Source organism: Equus asinus, chromosome X (genome assembly GCF_041296235.1).
Source record: "Equus asinus isolate D_3611 breed Donkey chromosome X, EquAss-T2T_v2, whole genome shotgun sequence".
Taxonomy (NCBI): Eukaryota; Metazoa; Chordata; class Mammalia; order Perissodactyla; family Equidae; genus Equus; species Equus asinus.
The window spans coordinates 48,050,418-48,067,026 of record NC_091820.1 but is presented as its reverse complement, the minus strand read 5'-3'; the positions used below and the strand labels follow the sequence as shown (position 1 = coordinate 48,067,026).

The following is a 16,609-nucleotide window of genomic DNA, read 5'->3' as shown; positions in this document are numbered from 1 at the left end:
GCCTTAATGGTAGCCTCACTGTCTTAGAGCTCCACTTCCATCTGCATCGTCTCAGCTCTATCAAGCCAGAATTTCCTCTCTATTGGTTTACTTGCATTTTTAATATCCCCTGAGGCAGCCTCTAGCCATACCAAGCTATGCATCTGAGCTGTCCAAGCTATTGCCTGAGAAATCATTTTTTTTAATCTGTTAATGCTCTGCTAATAAAGTTGCATAAGTTTTGAGTGGTCTGCTTCTACTGTTTTTTATACAAGCCTTGTTAATTTTACCATGTTATTTTGCAGAATGAGAGATTTTTCAGGGAAGTATTTGTATACATGTAGTTGACATGTTCCTTTTGTCCACAACTTTCCTAGCATCTTTTCCTTTAGGAACTATACCTTCCTCATCAGGTAGGGCTATCAGTCTATCAACCACATCCCCACCAAACAAACAGAGATGGGCACATGACCCAGGATAGCCAATCAGAGTATACTACCTACATGGCCGTGTGATTGTTTCAGGGATGGGCAGATGATCCAAGCAGAGCCAGTCTCTGAGCCTTGATGGAGCTATCAGGAAGAACTCTCTTAACTCTGGAGCTGTCTTAGACACTATCTGCCTAAAGAATGATGCCATCACAAGAGAAAGGAAGCACAAATTAAGAATCCAAAGTAAATTATTCATCTGTGTATTTCTCTCATTATTATTTTCCTGGAAAACTCCTAGTCTTGTTTTCAAGACTCAATTCAATTGTAATCTTCTGGCGAAATGTTTCATGACCACCCTCACCCCCTCTGTGGAGGTTTGTGAGCTCCCTTCTCGTTCCTACAGCGCCTTGTACACATCCCTATTACAGCATGGTTGCCTGACTTTATTTGTTGTCTGCTCCTCCCGTCCCCTACCCCTTGTATGTATGGCATTCGTGATGGTAGTGACTTTGCCTCTTTCATCTCTATGTACCCAGGACCTAACACAATGCCTAGTACATAGAAGATGCACAGAAAATGTGAGCTGAATGAATGGATGAAGATATGATTCTAGTAATACTTGTGATTGATACTTTTGCAAAAAACAACACATCATGTTGGATACACATGCGCACACACACACATTCTGGGGGAATGTAGGATTTTTGATAGGTAAGAATTTTGATCCAAGTACCTAACAGCTTAAGACAAAAAAGCAGCAAAAGCACTTCATTGAGATTAAACTTGCAAATAAGATAGCAAGAGGGAATACAGAGTAGGGGAGACTTTAGAAAAAGAGAAGAAATAAAGTTGGAAAAGAAACATGACCTTATAGACAGAGCAGAGGTAGAGAGACTGAGGGATGATATGATACAGAAAAGCAGGTATAGACAGGGAAGAAAAGTGATGAAAAGATGGAAAGTAGACAGGGAGAGGTGGAAGGCAGGGGTAGGAAGGTCCTGGATGTTAGACCTTTGAGCTTTCAATAAAGACATTTTCCACTGTGTGTCAGGCTGTGTACTGGGTTATTGGAACACTGAAATGACTGTCATAGTCTCTGCCACTGTGGGGGAGATCTAGGCTTATAATGGTGGAAAAAAAAGAAATGGGATGAAAAGAAGCGGTGTGTGTTGGGGTCAGATTGCCCACTTTTCTGAATAGCCAGTAGCCTCCCACTCTTTACCAGAGTTGTAGGAAGTACGGCAGCTGAAATGCTGTTCTCGGGTTGCGAAAATGCTCCGCTCTCTCCCCATTCTTGTTTCTTTCTCTCTGAACTCTATAATTCCTCACTCTTGCCAAGATGAACAGGATTCTTATTCTACATGTTCCTTCTCCCAGTTTTGATACGATGGAGGCAGGACCATGATCTTATCACCCCTGTAGCCCCAGCAGAACAAGATAACCTCTACCATAAAAATGTGGCGTTCCAAGGCAGAATTCCCAATCCATATCTGCTGGAAATATTACTTCGTCTATAAGTCCTGGCACTCTGCAGCGCCTCGACTGTCCCAATAAAGCTTGGGTAGGGCCTCAGCTGCTCTTCCAACCCCAGGTCAGAATAGGAGGGTAACCCCTGGCTCCAGGGTCCCATCATCCCCCCTGTTCTCTTCCAGGACCCTGGAGGATCTGAGAGGGGAGAGGCTCATAGCCACCTCTGCAGGGAAGGCGACTCCATGCAGGTGGGAGTAATTTGTGCATTGGCTGTGGTGGGCAGTAGGGAGACCCCTGGCATAGACACCACCTGTGGGACGGCTTGGGCATTGCCAAATCCAGCTGGCAGGTGGAAAGAAAGTATCTCAGATGGGCGGCCCTGGGGCCAACGAGTCCCTGCAAGGTAAGGGTCCTGGGAGAGGGAGACATACGTTAAAGGATACACCTGGGATGTTGAGGAGCCAGCTGCACCTGTCTCTGGGCTGGGTGGGTTTTGTAGCCACCGCAAGGGGGAGACCGAGGCGGGGGGCTATGCAGGGCTGGTTGTATGTCCTGGAGCCGGCTGGCACAGCCTGGGGGAGGGCCTTGGTAATGCCGTGTCTAGATGGCATGTGGAAGGTGTGTTGAACCCTGATGGGCAGCCCAGGGACAGCAGGTCTGGGGGTGGCGGGTGGAGGAGGAGAGGGGAGACCCACGACGGAGGCACTTGTCCTGCGGCGGCCAGCGGTTGTCTCGAGGGGCGGGCTGTGCTTGGCGCGGCACTGGCTGGGTGGGCTCTGACGCCGCCGCCTGGGGGCATCGGGTAGAGAGCTCTGTGCTTAGGGGCGGCTGGAGACGCCTCCCAGCGCTCTGCCCTCGTACCTGCCGGGGGCGGGAGGGAGAGGGGCGCACAGCGCGAGAGGCGGGCGCCAAGCGCGTGAGTCACTCCGCTCCCCCGGGTTAGGAGCAGGACTTCGCCTCCTGCCCGGGGTCTGCATTTCATCTCCAGCTCCGGCGACTCACCCCTGCATACCGGCCCCCTCCTGAGGCTGGACCAGCTGCCTTTCCGTCTAGGTGAGGGCCAGGTAAGTTTCTCGTCTTTTGATGCCTCTTGCTTGGGTGACGCGGGGGGGGGGGGGTCTCCCAGTGTGTGTCTCTGTCTGCCTTTGCTTCCTCCCTTTGGTTCTTTCCATTGGAGACAGAAAGTTAGATTTTTAAAACGCAGCAGAGACTATCAAATCCATGCTCAGACCCCAAACAAGCCAAACTCTGGAGCCATATTCTCAATTTCCCGGGTACCTTCAAACGTCCGGATGCAGCGTTTATGGGGCTAGGAATGTTTGATTGTTTTGTGTGTTTCCTTCCTCCTCCACTTTCTTCTTGGGTGATTCTTGGGTGGTGGAGGGTGGGGGGAAGGAGGGGGAGCTGCAAGAAAGCTAGAGAGCTGAGCTGGAATCCTTTGCCAGGGCGGTTTCCTTATTCTCGGCAAGGTAGCAGATGTTTCACTGTAGCCTGAGTTGGGATCTTGGAACAACCTTCCCCAGCCCAGGACGTAGCAGAGCTGTAAGGTAACTGCAGTTGCTGCATCTCTATCTCGTCACCATTGACTGAGTCAAAATGTTCCGGAGGCACAATTAATGTGAATGCTACCATGATATTAAAGGACTCTATTGGATATTTTATTTTTAATGTATTCCAGGAAAATTTTAAGAGACTACTGTTGGTCATATTTTCTCTATTTTTGGAGATGCTTCAAAACCTATTATTTCCCTTGCAAGAAAATCAGTGAGGACCTATTTTGTTTCCTATAAGGATTTGGCAATGCAAAGCTACCTGTTAGTTTTCCCTTTTCTCTACCAGTGTGTATGTGTGTGGGTGCTTCCACTAACTACCTTTAGAAAAATCAGTGTAGGGAGGGTGAGTCCCCCTTTCTCTACCATTAAGAGCAAGTCTTTCTGTGACTATTAAATAGGAACTAATTATTGCTGTCGTTTTAAAAGTAGAGGAGAGAACCTCCTGGAATGTGTGCATTTGTGGCTCATGTTGACGACTGACTGCCTTATCAATATTGTTTGGGTTGATGCAATGTTAACAGGTGATCTTAATTCACAGCACAGAATTCTTCTAGACAAACATCCCTGCTGATACGGGAGGAAAGTACCCCCCCCCACCCCCCGGCCCCGCAAAACCATGTCTTTATCCTGCTTTTTTGTGAGAGAGGAAGATGGGTGGGGGAAGCTTTTCTAGCAGTTGATTGAGTGCCTATCGTAAATTGCTTTTTCCTCAATTGTCATTTGGTTTATAGTCTGTGATTATAGAAAAGAAACCCCTCCTTGAAGTAAAATTAATAAAACCTTACATGTTTAGTCAGATCACAGGGATAACTTTTTAGAGTTGAGTGGCAGCTTCCATGAATCTCTTCCAAAGCTTTTTCCAGGGACCCCCCCCAAACTGAGTTAGGATTCCCATCTCTCTGATAACGTGACCCCTCATCTGTATATCTCTATCTCAGTGGTTACCTTCTTGTGACTCTTGGTTTACACATGAGTCTCACTCAAGATAGTAAAATTTCTTGGAAGGCAGGGGTAATGTCTTTGTATCCCTGGAACCTACTAAAGTGGGAGTCTGTTGAAAGAATGAATGAATGAATAAATGAATTCCGCAGTCCTGATTGGGTTTACCATTCCTTGAAAACCGCCTGGGCGTCCTTTTCCTTCACTTCTAGAAGATAAGCCTTCTAATTCTGTGATTCTCAAAGTGTGGATCCTCAGACCACACCGTGTTCTAAGTAAAGGAGAGTTTGACATACATGGAAAACATCTATATATTAATTGTGACTTTTTTGCTGCAAGTAACAGAAAAGCCTATTAAATGTGGTTTTAACAAATAATGAAGCCTGATAGCAGGAGACCACTGGAGTTGGTTCAGTGGCTCAACAATGTCAGGGTTCTGGGTCAGGCTTTACCCTCATGGTTTCAGGATGGCTCTGACAGCTCCAGACATTACATCCTTATATGTTCAGAGGCAGAAAACAAGGGGTGGAAGGGGATAAAATAGTTTCCCTCATGCAACTTTCTCTTAGGGGAAATATCTTTCTCCAAAGTTCACCAAGAAAATCTTCTTTGTATCTCATTGGCCAGAGCTCAGCCACATGGCAATCCTTAGTGGCAAGGGAGACTGGGAAAGTGAGAATCAGGCTTTTCAGCTTCTATAGTGGAAAGGAGGCCTGGGTGAGGCAGGGGATTGGAGACGGCTTTGGGGAGCTAACTGGTAAGTGTCCTAGACGGTCGTGAAAATGCTTCTGTTTTAACCAGTGACAGTATTAGTGATTGGTCCAAGAAAAAAATTAATCAGTGCAGCAGAAGCATATTCAGAACAGGCCCCTCCCCCCGCCAAGGTGCATGGTATTTCAAGGGTGCTAAATAGTCACTTTTGTAGTGTTAACTTTTGTAGTGTAGTGTTAACTTTCAGAGACTGCAAGTAGGAAAAAAAATATAGCTCATATGGTTTCCGTTATATTAAGTATAGGTCAGATCCTCTAGTTTCTGGAACAGAGTAAACCTTCAGTAAATAGTTGTCCTGTGAGTAGATTATTGAATTTGGGAGCTTCACAACTTCACAGGGACAAGTGGAAGGGGTTTAGCAAGAAAAAAACTAATTAGTGGTTTGGCACCCGTGCCCTGAAATGCTGGTTTATACAACTCTAGGGTCTTTAATTTGGATCCTAGGAAACTGGAGGGCAACTTAACAGGAGGGACAAGAACATAAAAAGAGGTAGTAGGTACTGACAATTTAGGTCAAAAGATTTTCTTTGGGGGGTCTTCTCTATACCTGTACTGTGGAAGATGTACTACAAAAAATGTTCAAAGTGATCCCTAGCACAAAAAATTTTTAAATTGATGCATGAAAAGAAGAGAGCATATATTGCTGTCAGCTTTGGTTCTTGACTCTTTCCTGGTAGTAATCCTGAAATATTTACAGAAGGACCAGGTTTGGGGACATAATGGTGAGAGATCAGCTAAGCAAGTACCAAGAGATTGAAATGTAACATTTTCAGGACCCCATGCCTTAGATTTCTTACCAGTCAAAAGAATGAAGTAGGCTATCAGTAGTTCTCAAACTTTCTTGCACTTTAAAAATCACCTGGAGAGCTTTTAAAAACCAAGATTAAAGGGCCGATCCCCAGACTACATAAATTGGAACCCTGGGAACAGGGCCAGGTATCAGGATTTTTGAAGCTCTCCAGATGATTCCAATATGCACCTGAGTTTGGGAACTGTATTAGTTTGCTCAGGCTGCCATAACAAAGTACCACAAACTAGGTGACTTAAATAACAAATTAATTTTCTTATGGTTCTGGCGGCTAGAAGCCCAAGGTCAAGATGTCAGCAGGTTGGCTTCTTCTGAGATTTTTCTCCTCGGCTTGGACATGGCCGTCTTCTGTGTTTTCATATGGTCTTTGTGTGTGTCTTCGTCCAAATTTCCTCCTCTTATAAGGACACCAGTCATACTGGATTAGAGCCCACCCTAGTGACTCCATTTTAACTTAATTACCTCTTTAAAGGCCCTATCTCCTAATACAGTGAAATTCTGAAAAACTGGGCGTTAGGACTTCAACATGTAAATTTGAGGGAAGGGGGCATAATTTAGCCCTTAACAGGAACCACTGGGCAAGTACAGCACTTCTCAAAACTTCAATGCGTATACAAGTCACCTAGAGCCCTTTTTATAATTGAGGTTGCAATTTAGCAAGTCTGAGTGGGGCCTGAGGTTCTGCAGTTCTAACAAGCTCCAGGTGATGCCAATGCTGCTGGTCCGCAGGTGGTACTTTAAGTGGCATGATTTGGTCCAGATCAGTGGTTCTGAAGCTTTAGCAGGCATTAGAATCACCTGGAGAGCTTGTTCACAGCAGATTACTAGGTCCTAGCCTCAGAGTTCCTGATCCCGTAGGTCTGGGGTAAAACCCAAGAATTTGCGTTTCAAGCAAGTTCCCTGGTGATACTAAAGCTGCTCGTCTAGAGATGATGCTTTGTGAACCAAACCATGTCATCGCTGACATTTTGAGACGTTACAGCATTGGGTGAGTCTTGTTCATTGCATACATATTGTATGTCAAGTTTTTCTGTGGTATTTGCTATCCTAATCACTGGCAGTGTTGCGCTTTTTTTTTGCCAAGCTTAATTACTTTTTCTGCTCATGGGACAAAGGATGAGGAAATGGGAGAAAATGCTGTGTTGAGGTCTCTTTTAATCTCTCATACAGATTGAGGTGAATGAAGATGGAGCCTATGCGTCAGCCCATTTGTTTCTATTCATGTTTCTTCTCCAATCATAGAGCTAAATTGCAGCTTGCCCGTATACCAGCTCAAAGATGATTTTACAAGACTGGTTGCTTGCTTCCATATGTGATTTTTCCTGAAGGATTAACTATTCTAGAAATTGTACAATCTCAAGGGGCACTGCAAATTTCTCAAAACACATTAATTTTAAATTCTAATTTAATCACATTTTTATATCTACATGAGATCAACAGTGATCTACATCAAACAACACGCTATCCCCCTCTCCAAAATCATTGGAGAGGGGAAAATCGTCTGCCTGCTCTTTGAGAGTAAAATCAGTAAAATTCATGTTCTGTGGATGTTATTACTCACTTGTGGGAGTAAAACAAGAGACTCTCTGTAAATGTGAGATGAAATCGTTTAGAAACATCCAAAATTTTAAGCTAGTGACCTGGATATAATCTCAAGAATGTGATTGTATTTTAGAAACTAGAAATCTTTCAAAAATAATAATAGCTGATTTTTTTTGGTTGACTACAGTTTGCTGGCCGCTGTACCTATAGTATCTCATTTAACCCTTATAACAAACCTATGATATAGCAGATGTGTGTGTCGGTTGTATATTGCCATAAGAATGCTGCATAACAGCCAACTACAAAATTTCAGTAAGATGTGACAATAAGCATTTATTGTTCATGTGTCTAGGGTCAGCTGGGGGTTGGCCAGTCTGCTTTGCCGATCTTGGCTGGGATTGCTCACATGTCTTGAGGTTACCCAGATACTGGCTGATCTAGGTGAATCTTGATTGGAGTAACTGGTATTTCTGGGCTCTTTCACATGTTTCTCATCCTCCAACAGGTTACCCAGTCATGTTCTCAAGGCAGTAGCAGATGTGCAAGAGAACAAATGGAAATACACAGGCCTCTTGAGGCCTAGACTCATAACTGTCGTATCATAACTTCCACCTTATTCTGTTGGCCAAAGCAAGCCACATGGTCATGCCCCGAGTCAGAGTGGGAGGGTCCTACAAAGTTACATGGCAAAAAGCATGGATGTAGAGAGGGGTGAAGATGAGGGGCTATTTTTTGCAATCTATCACAAAGGGAAAAAGGAAGTTCAGAGACATTAAATAACTTGTTCAGAACACATTACTTATAAAGGTGAAGCTGAGACTCAAAAGTAACTTTGATGCTAATGCTTAACACCTTTTCCTTTATACCATGTTGCTTTTCTACTTTTTCTTGTATCCTGTTTACAGAAAAACAGTCAGCAGAAGGTATATGGTCAGCCTAGAGGATAAAAAATTGTCTTTGTTCATTAAGTCACAATCGAGATTTTATACAAATGCTTATGTATATGAATATATATCATGTATTTTTTTCTATTTGCTCAATTTAAAGTATTGTTATTTTAAATTGTTATTAGTGTTCTCTATTATGTCTTTATGAAGCAACTAAAATATTTTCATTTTAAACTTAAAAATGGATTTAACTTGAAATCTAATCTTTTAAACAAAGATAAAAGCAGGTTTCTTGCTGCCCCATTTACTCTGGGGCTGTTATCAAAAAGAATGAGTCTTGCTAAAGTATTTCCCTTATCTGTGACTTTTCCATAGTTATATCAGGTGTATAGGGCCTTTATTCAGAATGAATTTGCTGTTGCCATAAGTGTTTTGAGTTTACCCTCAAGGCTTTCACACATTTTCCGCATTCCTAGTGAATTTTGCCAGCGGTTGGTAGTTTGGCCCCCAGCACTGTCCAGGGCACGAGGTTGCCTGTCATGTTTCCAGCCTGATCATCTGACCCACCTGATTAGACAAGATCAGTTGCGGAGATGGATACATTAGGCTGGCAGAGCCCAATGCCATTAAACATTTGAATTGTGTAACGAATTCTGTTGCTCCTGATTTCATGCTCAGCAATCAACCTTATGATTCCACATGTTCATTGCCTTCAGGGAGAGAATAACCTGGTCAGGCTGTCTGGTCTGCCTGAAAGTTGTATTTCTCCTTGTAAATTACTAAGCCACCACTCTGGCTTTAAACACTTTATGAGTGTTGTGGGTGTGAGTCAGCATCCAGCACCTTCAAATCTGATAAATGCAGAGACATTGATAAGATCGGCTATCCGAGGTCGTACTGCTCAATGCCAGGTCTGAGGATGATGATTCACCAAACTGAATTAAGACCGGCTGGTGTTTATTAATCATCTTCTGCATACCAGGCACTGTGCAGTTTTACTTACATGATCTCCTTTAGGTCTCAGAACAACTCTGTGAGGTAGTACTTTCTTTCCATTTTACAAATAAGATGACTGAGGTATAGATTAAAAACTTGCCCCAAATCAAATGGCTTCTTAGGCAGAGACTTTTAGTTGCCACCCCGCATCCTTTCTCACCTTCTGCCTTAGTGACCGAGTTCAGTTTTATTCCTGGTGGCACTCGCGTCCAGTGAGCTGTCTGTTACCCAGCATCCCTTGCACCATGGTATGATCCTATAACTGAGTTCTGCCAGTGAGATATGATTGTTGCATTGTGCGGGACTTCTGGGAAGCCTGCCTAGAGAGAATTGACTTGGCCGGGAGGAGGGCCCTTTTATACCTCCTGTTTCATCCAGCTGCTAGTCTGGAATGCCAGCATTGAAATTGTTAGAACAGAAAGGTGGAAAAAGGAATCTGGGCCTATGTTGGCACCATGCAGCTACTGTGCCAGCTCCATTCCAGAGATCTTTGCCTGCTTCCTGAATATATTAGTGTTCTCTTAGCAGACAAGAAAGGTAGGGATGGCTGTTGGGTAGGCAGTGGACAGTGTTTACACACTATGTGCCAAGTGCCTAATATTTGACCTGTAATAGATAAATGTTCCATACATGTTGAGTTCCATCTCTGCCACTTACTAGCTATGTGTATTGGGCACATCTTATGCCTCACGCACTTCCTTTCAGTTTCACGTGAGTGTAACCAGATAGCACCTTACCTTTGCCTGACAGTGAATATTTCACTGTCTACCCCAAGACTTCTTTAATGTTTCTACACAGAGGCCTGTTGGAACCCCCTGGCACCCACACGTGTGTATTATGGAATGTGAGGGAGTTAAAGGCTCAAGCGTCAATCCTTGAGTAATATGGGAAAGGGAGCCAGGAATAAATGTTCCCTTCTTCCATCCTTGGCCAGATAATTCTGAACTGCATTTTAGTATTGTTTGCTTCTAAGAGGTTCTCAGAGGGTCTAAGCAGGATTAAGCCCCAATTGTGGCCAACTCAAAAATGCACCCTTGTACTGATTTTCTCTCTTTTCCTGTTCCCTTTCCCCAATTCCCCCTGGAATCACTTCCCAAAATAAACTACTTGCTTCCAAACCCTTGTCTAGGCTCTGCATTCCAGGGAGAAATCAGGTTAAGACATTGTTTAACCTTGAATTAAGCTCTATTGGTAAAACTTTGGCACTGGTTGACACTTTTTTGCCCATAAGGATGAAGCAGTATACTATCTTTGGTGTGCAAAGATGGCGGTGCATTATGAAATCTGATAGTATCAAGTATTGGTATGGACATGGATCAATAGGAATTGATATGCCTTGTTGATGGGAGTGCAAGTTTGGTAAAATCATTTTGGAAAAGAAAACTTGGCGCTATCTCATAAAGTGGAACATCTACATACCTTATGACCCCGCAATTTGTTTTCTAGGTATGACCCCCTAGAGAAATTCTTGCCCGTGTGAACTAGGAACTCTCCTTGGGAATGTCCTTAGCAATGTGGTTCTTAATACAAAAATACTGAAATAACCTAACTGTTCATTGATATGAATAAATATTAAATCTATCTATTTTCCCAATAGAATTAACCACTGTTATATGCAAGAACATAGATGCATATTAGAAACAAAATAATGAATGAAAAACTAAGTCACCAAAGACTTCATGTAGTTGGGCATGATTTTTTTAAAGCTCAAAAACAAACAATGTAAACAATACCTTGGAAGGAATCATACATACATGATAAACTATAAAGCTAGGTAAACCCCAAATTCAGGCTAGTGCTTTCTTCTGCTGGAGAGACAGGAATGGGATAAGGTAGGAACATACAGTAGATGCACTGACATTAATAACGTTCTAAGTCTTGAATTGGGTGATTGCTTCATCAAGGCTCATTTATTATTCTTTATAATTTAAATGTAATATAGATTCTTTTGTATATGTCAGATATTATATGATATTTTTTAAAAATGAAACCACCACCAACAAAGATGCTATACTAACAAAGCACAGCCTCCTCTAGCTCTCACTCTGAACTAATGCCTCATGTGATGTATTTTTTCCCTTTGAGTTCCCAAGTTGTTGTAATCAATTAGAATGGTAGGACGCAAGATTCAGTTTTCCTTACTGGTCTTAAGGGTCACGTCCTCTAGTTTATTTAGAAGAGAACAGTTTGTCGTGCCCTCTCTGCTCCTGTGTCCACTTGCCCATGGTTCCTATATGTCCTGAGGCTCCTCTCTGCCCTCTGCTCTGTGTGATCTAACTGCCATTTTTCTGCTGGTCTCAGCACAGCACTCATGGGCTGCAATCCCCTGTGTTTCTAGGCTCTGTGTGTGTGTGTGTTCTGGGAGGTAGTTTAAAGATAGGGAGTGAAGAGGCTATTAACATGACATTTCTCTTTATAATTTCAAACCTACTCCTTTCTTTCCTTGACAATGCTATCACGCAAAGCTGTAAGGTCGTACCAGATTTTAAACACTAGGCCTGGGTTTATCACCTTTAAAACATTTTTGTGCCATGAACCCTTTGATGAAGCCTTTGGCCTCCTTATCAGAATAGTGGTTTGAATACATAAAATCAAACACACTGGATTACAAAAGGAAGCAAATTATTTTGAAATACAATTATTAGGATATCTTTAAAAACCAAATTTGTGATATAGTAATATATGTAATTCTTTATTAATTTATTAAACAACAAGATCTAGTGGTGGGTCTAATGATCACCCAAATTTTAAAGTGATAAGGAGCATGAATGATATTTCACAATATCTGCAATAACTGTAACGCGACATGAAAAATATTGGTGATTTCTTTGGTGACAAAGTCATAGGTGCTAGTACTATTGTGGTTTGTTGCCTACATTTATATTTGAAGGAAATACTAAATTTCGCTTAGAGATTAGTAAACATAAGGATGTAATTTTTTTCCCATTCAAGTTAACGGACCCTCTAAATACTATCCATATATACCCTTGAGGTCTGTGGACCCCACATCCAGAACCTTGTTCTAAGCAAAACAAAGGAAATTACAACAGTTGAAGGAAATAATTTTAAAGTGAATACCCAATATGAGCTAAACTATAGGCCACAAGAAAAGCACTTTAACCCTTTGTGGGAGGCGGGGGAGGCACGAGTGCATCCCAATTCCCATTCTTACCTCACAGACCTCTTTGAGAGGAACTTGAGCTTCAATGCCCTGCAGACAAGTCTGCATACTTCCTTTAGAAAATCCTGCCTCTTTCTCAGAGGCGTTGGTCCGATCTTTGGATTCATCAGTTTCCCTTCTTCACTCTCTTTTCCCCATTAAGCATTGTCCACCTCCGAATAATTTTCTAGTGACTCCCACACAACAAAGCAGGGTGGGTTTGGCTCCCTGGGTCTCTTCTCCTTCAAGGCCTTTCCGCTATGGTGAGTTGTAGTGAGCAGAGCACATGCGCCCCTCCTAAGTCTCCAGTAAAAACACTTACTCTCGGAAATAGCCCAGTCTTAAAACATAAGGAAAAAGAAGCATTTTCCTGACTGCCGCCAAAATTAATAGGCTGCTGAGGTGTATAGTGAAGCTTGTATTGTACAATTATTTTGCAGATCAGAGATAGTTCTTTATTCCTCCCACAGCCCCTTTCAAATGGGCTTGTTACTGCGCCGTAGACCTTTTAATGTCTGTTCGCTGAACTACACAAACACCTGGCTCCACTTTGAAATTTGTTTGTGTGAGCCTGATTATGTACTTAGTGCCATTTGTATCCTCCACAATACCTACTGGTTGACTGATTCCTTGATTGATTCATTATTTTAACTATTTTTCCAGAATCAGTAGTGAACTTTTAATAAGCTTTATTTTTTGGAACAGTTTTGGTTTACAGAAAAATTGTAAAGACAGTACAAAGAGTTCCCATATGCCTATACCCAATTTCCCCCCTTATTAACCTCTTACATCAGTATGATACGTTTGTTACAATGAACCAATATTGATACATTATCATTAACTAAAGTCCATACTTTGTTCAGATTTCCTTAATTTTTACCTAATGTCCTTTTTCTGTTCTAGATTCCCATCCAAGATTCCATATTATGTTAAGTCGTCATGTCTCCTTAGCCTCCTCTTGACTGTGACAGTTTCTCAGACTTCTTGTTTATGACGATCTTGACAGTTTTGAGGAGTACTGGTCAGGTGTTTTATAGAATGTCTTTCAACTGGGATTTTTCTGATGTTTTTCTCATGATTAGAGTAGGTAATGGTTACGGGGATAAATATCACAGAGGTGAAGTGCCATTCTTACGTTATATCAAGGGAATATGCGTCAACGTGACTTATCACTGTTGATGTTGACCTTGATCACTGGGCTAAAATGGTGTTTGTCAGATTTCTCCATTGTGAAGATACTCTTTTCCCCCTTTCCATACTGTCCTCTTTGGAAGGAAGTCACTATGCGCAGCCCACACTTAAGGAGTGGGGAATAGTTCTCCATCTCCTTGAGGATAGAGTATCTACATAAATTATTTGGAATTCTTCTGCCCTGGAGATTTCTCTCTTATCCCCCATTTACTTATTTATTTAATAGTTTCTGTATATCAATATGGACTCATGGTAATGAGCTTTTAATCAAATAATTCCAATCTTATTTATGGCCAGTGGCATGAGTTTCTGTGACTAACTATGGCTAGCTCTATAGTTTCTAAACACAGAAAAGAGTAAAACCAATAGTGACACATGGATTTTGTTTCACTTTCTCTTTCCATTTTTGGTCAAATTTTTGGTTTAGTTTCTAACTAAAAGAATAATTCAGTAACATGGTAAAAAAATTCAAACCGTAAAAGAGCACACAGTGAAAATTAGGACTACTTTCCACCCCATACCCCTGTATCCCTCTTCAGAGGCATCTGCTGTTAACCATTACTGATATTTTTCCAGAAATTTTCAATGCATATATTAGCATATATCTATAATTCTGCTTCTTTAGACTCTAAGGGAAAGAATCAGGAAAGGGTAATGAAAGGTGAAAAAAGGAGAGGGCAGGAGCAGACCAAAGATGATTAAGGTAATCATAGAATTCTTAACTCGATCCCTGTATTTTCTTGGAAAACAATTCATCTCTCCAGGTTTTTTTCTGGTGGAGTTTTGCTACATCTGTGCATTTTAACCCCTGATTATCAAGCAGTGTGGTTGTATCAGTCAAGTTGCTTAGTTGAAAACACCCAGATCCCCTCTGTCTGCTTATAGTTTAAACAGAAGTGTTTATTTGAGGGCGTTAGGTGTTATGGTGTTTCTGGCCCCAATTCTCCCCACCTCTACTCATGCCTTTTGGACGTATGACTTTGTAGTTTTTATCTCTAAAGGAGAATATTTCTTTGTCCCTTGATTCTTAGGTTGACCATGTGACTTGCTTTGACCAATGAAATGTTAGCAGATATGCATGTAGAGGCTTAAAAAGCATTTACACATTTATACTTTTGTTCTTGCTCCTCTGTCATCTGCAAGGGAACGTGCCAAGGCTAGCCTGCTGGAGGATGAAAGATGTGATGCAGAGCCAAGTCATTCCAGTTGTCCCAGTTGAAGCTATCCTAGATTGGCTCACAGCCAATTGGCACCCAGACATGTGGGCAGGCTGAATTGCAGCTGACCACAGATACATGAGCAAGCCCAGACCAGCCCATCTGAACCCTGCAGATTCATGAACTAAATAGATGCTTATTTCTGTATGTCACTGAAATTTTCGAATTGTTATGCACTGTTATTGTGGCAATGAATAACTGATACAGGTAGTTGACAGAATCCCTGGGAGGGCCAGAGATCCTGGTTTGGATGGTACGTAGCCAGGAGAACTGCCAACTACACCACAGGACATTTCTAGTAGAAATTTTGCTCCTGCTTCCTCGTAATATTCAGCACCTGTGATGCTAGAGAATACAACCTTCACCAGTTTCTCCAGAGGAACCAAATGCCTCCAACCCATTGCTTGCAAGAATCACCAATATCCCTCACGAAATTTACTTCCTCATTCCAGTCTTCCTGTGGATGCATCTGACTGGTAGACTCTAAATCATACCTGGAACTTTAGCTGTGAGGGAGTCTGGAAAATGTTTTTCAGCTTTCCAGCCTTTGCAGTACAAGAAGATCTGCTAGAAGGGGTTTGGATAAGGGTGAATGAGTCACTCTCTAGTATCTGCCACAGAGGCATAGAGAAAAGAACTCAACTTCCGGATCCCCTGTTGTCTACCATCTCTGCATAGGGACAGTCAAGGTGTTGACACTCCCAGGACTTGAAATCCCAAGGGGAGGAGTCCTGGACCCTTTAATTGCTCTACACCAGGCTTGCTATGGCAGTCTTAGCTCCAGGAAAGCAGTTTGGTTCTAATATTGTTGACTGAAGGTACTTCCTGCCTTTTTCTCCCTGGCATCTGGCAGAGTGAGTAGCATTCGAATAATTGCAGGTGAAACAAAACTATTTTAATTACATTGGACGCTGTATACAAGGAGTTTGCCCTCGTTTCACTTTCTCTGTAATGAGTGAAAAGCCGCAAGCAATGGCATAGAGAAAAGCATATTCATGCTCTCATGCAGGGAAGATGTAAAGGAAGAAATACATGACTGTGCATCCCCTATACTCACATACCAATTCCTTTGACCGAAGTATCCTAAATACCTAAAGGGTGACAGTATTGGGCTGATAGATTTTAAGCTCACTCTTGCCTTCCAACTCTACTCCCACCACAAGCTAGAATGGCGCTCTGAAGTGTCTGGTCTGGGTCACGTGGCATTAACTGATTGATAGAAGACGTTTCCACTAAATGAAAAGGCTTTGGATGTAGGTGTATTTATTTGGAAAGTGCCAGTTGTGAGATTGGCCACACGAAACATTTATTGTCTCTTTTTTTTTTTTTTTTTCTCCCCTCTGAAGACCTTGTTCCAACTAAATATTTGCTGAAACTTTTTGGTGACCTTTTTGTATTTGAATTTAATAGGCAAAATCATGCTGTTGCTAACACTACAAACACTGCAAAAGATTGCAGTATTTTAAGGGGGGGCGAAAATAAGTATTCAGCTGTATAGCCAATATCTGAATTCTTGACTGGTTACCAGTAAAAGTAGGAGCAAACCCATTGGAATATATATATATATATATGCTTCTGAAGAGCGTATAGTCTATAAACATTCCCAGCTGTGGCACCATGACCAGAACATTTACTTGGAGGATCAAAAGATATTCTGATCTTGCC

The 16,609-nt window shown here is 42.1% G+C and overlaps 1 protein-coding gene across 2 annotated transcripts in view; it reads left to right on the top strand.

Annotated features, from left to right (window-relative positions):
• Window positions 1-2,701: 2,701 nt before the first annotated feature.
• SYTL5 (synaptotagmin like 5) overlaps window positions 2,702-16,609 on the top strand; it is a 273,738-nt gene continuing 259,830 nt past the window's right edge. For both annotated transcript variants that reach the window (XM_070502422.1, XM_044763566.2), the window contains exon 1: window positions 2,702-2,944. The gene's annotated coding sequence lies outside the window, so the exon portion shown is untranslated. The remainder of the gene's footprint in view (window positions 2,945-16,609) is intronic.